Genomic DNA, 3,581 nt, shown 5'->3' with positions numbered 1-3,581 from the left:
ATAGAATAGTAAATATGTACAAGTAAAATAAATGCAGTAATAAATATATGCAGACATATATACAGGTGCTGTGGGGAGGGAAAGGAGGTAAGGCAGGGAGGATGGGGAGGGGAAGGTGGGGGAGAGGAAGGAGGGGGCTCAGTCTGGGAAGGCCTATAGATTCACAGGTGGTAAGAGTGTGAGAGAGGAGACAGGTGAGAAGGTTATGGTCAGAGTGAGGGATCTCAGCGTTGGTGAGGGTGGAGATAATGCAGCGATTGGAGACGATGAGGTCGGTGGTGTGACCAAGTTGGTGAGTGGGCGAGGTGGTGTGGAGCAGGAGGTTGGCGGAATCAAAGAGTGACAGAAGGCGGGCGGAAGGGGAATCAGCGGGTACATCCATGTTAATGTTGAAGTCTCCGAGGATTAGAGTGGGCATAGAAAAAGAGAGAAGGAAGTTCAGTTACTTGCCCAAAGTCACACAGCGGACCCATAGCAGAGCCGGGATTAGAACACAGGACCTCTGACCCGCAGGCCCGGGCTCGTTCCATGAGGGAACGCTGCTTCTCTGTATGGGTGAGCCTTGCTCAGAATCAATCCTGGGAGAGAGATACCAAAGGTTCAAGGCATCATTAGGAACTTTCAATCGTGAGTGAAAGGACTCCCACCTAGGACCCTCCCCAGGGAGGCCTTCACGTCCTGGTTCCTCAGACTGTAGATGAGGGGGCTCAGGGCCGGGGGCACCACGGTGTAGAACACGGACATCAGCAGTTCCAGAGCTGAGGAAGAGTCTGAGGTCGGATGTAAGGTACCGAAGTCAGCCGAGGTGAAAAGCACGCTCGTGACGACGAGGTGGGGCAGGCAGGTGGAGAAGGCTTTGGTCCGGCCAACGGCATCCAGCATCCTCAGCACGGCCCGGAAGATGTGCATATACGAGACGACGATGGAGACGAAGCAGGAGATGCCCGAAAGGTCCGCGGTGACTACGATGACGACGTCTATTTCGGAGCAGGAGAGTCAGACCACGGAGGCGATATGACAGAAGAACTGTGGGATCAGGAAGGACCCGCAGAAGGGTAGGGAGAAGATCCCAGAGCTTGACATCATTGCAAACAGCCCACGGAGGAGCCATGAGGCGGCGGCCGTCTTTCCACAATTCCCTTGGTCCATGATGACGTCATAGCGCAGGGGGAGACAGATGGCGGCGTAGCGGTCGTAAGACATCGCCGTGAGGAGGATCACCTCTGAATCACCAAATAGAACTACTGAGAAGAACTGGGTGACACAGCCCAGGAAGGAAATGGATCTACGGTTGGTCAGGGAGCTGTGGATGGATTTGGGGATGGTGACGGAGATGTAGCAGAGGTCAAGGGTGGACAAGTTCCTAAGGAAGAAGTACATGGGGGTGTGGAGCCGCCGGTTGAAGACGGTGACAGCGACGATGAGGAGATTCCCTGTCAAGGCCATCAGGTAGACGAGGAGGAACAACGCGGCATAGACCAGCTGCAGCTTCCTGACCTCCGAAAATCCCAGCAGTAGGAATTCCCTCAACACCACGTGGTTGACCGTTTCCCAAGGATTGCTGAGACCGCCTACAAAAACAATGAGGCGGAAGCTATTTCATAACCTCAACAATGAGAGTCAAATCAATCCATCAGTTGTATTTATTGAGCACTTTTTACAGAGCACTGTACTAAGCGATTGGGAGAGTGTCACATAGCAGAGTTGGCAGACATATTTGCTGCTCACGAGGAGCTTACAAGTTAGAGGGGGAGATGCACATTGACATAAATTTGAAATATGCGCATACGTGCTGCGGGGATGAGGGTGGGGAAACTAAGGGGTGCAAACCCAAGTGCAAGGGCAAGGCAGACGGGAGAGATAGTAGGGAAAATGAGGGCTTAGTCGGGGAAGGCCTCTTGGAGGAGATGTGATTTTAAGAAGTCTCTGTAAGTGGGGAAAGCGATGGTCTGGCAGAGTGGACAGCATGGCCTAGTGGAAAGAGCAAGACCCTGAGAGTCAGAAGGACCTGCGTTCCAGTCCTGGCTCAGCCACTTGCCTGCTTTGTGAACTTGTGCAAGTCACCTCATTCATTCATTCATTCAATCGTATTTATTGAGTGTTTACTGTGTACAGAGCACTGTACTAAGAGCTTGGAAAGTACAATTTGGCAACAGATAGAGAAAATAATAATAAGAATAATAAGAATAATAAGAATAATGGCATTTATTTATTAAGTGCTTACTATGTGCAAAGCACTATTCTAAGCTCTGGGGAGGTTACAAGGTGATCAGGCTGTCCCAGAGGGGGCTCACAGTCTTCATCCCCGTTTTACAGATGAGGTAACCGAGGCACAGAGAAGTTAAGCGACTTGCCCAAAGTCACACAGCTGACAATTGCCTATCCTTACCTGTGGGGAAAAGCAGGGCCAAATAAACAAGGAATTGAGAGGAGAGCTGTGGCCAAAAGGCTGGTCTCTGTTATCACAGCCTTGTACAGACAAGAGTTACTTGTTATCGGCCCTACGACCTTGCATAGATGGGTGTTACTTGTTACTGGCCTTGACGGTTACAGAATTGCTTTGTTAGCTATAAACACAGGAACATGGAAAAATACAGACTGTGACTGAAGGATATAAAAGTCTTGCTGCTTAACCCAATAAACGATTTCGTGCTTACCCTAGCCGGAGTCCGTGCCTTCATACACCACAGATGGCGCCCGAATCGGGACTCGAAATCTGAATTTACGATCCGGTGGTGTACCCGCGGCTGGACGGAGGATATGAGTTCGTAAAAGCTCCGGCCGGAGACGTTAGGACATCACCGTTCGCAGGATGGACAGGGGAGCAGCCGCGGAAGAATTGACAGCATGTGACAATCAGCCACGAGAGAGCAAAAATTACAGCTCGAAATATTACAGCGTATTTTGAAGGAGCAGGGGTTCAAGGTGCCACCTGTGCAGTTGGTCCAGTTATTAGTATGGATTCGGGATCATTGTACATGATTCCCTGAAGGTGGTTCTTATGATCTTACCTTATGGCAAAAGGTGGGCCACGATCTACAGACTCGTGAAAGCTTGTCCCAGCCCCTACCCGAAGAGGTACTGATTACATGGAGAACAACTGTTTGTACGGCGCTGCGGGCGCTGCATCCCGCTGAACGGGTTTTGCAAGGGGCGCCGGCGGCGCGCGACTTGGGGGCAGGGAGTGATCAGGAGGACCCCCTGTTCTTTGAAGTTTTGTCACCAACAGAAGAATTGGAGCCAGTGTACGCTGCTGTTCTGGATCCCGAGGACTTGTATCGGGACCAGGATCATAATGACTCTGGCGATCCTTCTGACTCTGGGACTGCAGACCCGAAGGAGGGATCTGATCTATACCCGCCTTTGGCCCCTCTTACAACGATGGCTGCTGCCGCGCCCACAGTAAAGGACCTTTTGCAGACCCAGCGCCTGCAGGCGGTATCCCGTTCGTCGATCGTTCACCCTCCCCCCCTTGCTCCCCCTTTGTCTGCTGCGCCGCCGTATGTATATGCTGCGCCTGCTACGGCACAGCCTGCCTGTGCCGGGGCGCTTTCGAGCTGCCTGAAGGAGGCATTGCGCCG

The sequence above is a fragment of the Tachyglossus aculeatus genome (genome assembly GCF_015852505.1).
Source record: "Tachyglossus aculeatus isolate mTacAcu1 chromosome 12 unlocalized genomic scaffold, mTacAcu1.pri SUPER_6_unloc_4, whole genome shotgun sequence".
In the NCBI taxonomy this organism is placed as follows: domain Eukaryota; kingdom Metazoa; phylum Chordata; class Mammalia; order Monotremata; family Tachyglossidae; genus Tachyglossus; species Tachyglossus aculeatus.
The sequence above is the reverse complement of the archived record's forward strand: the minus strand, read 5'-3'. Positions refer to the sequence as shown.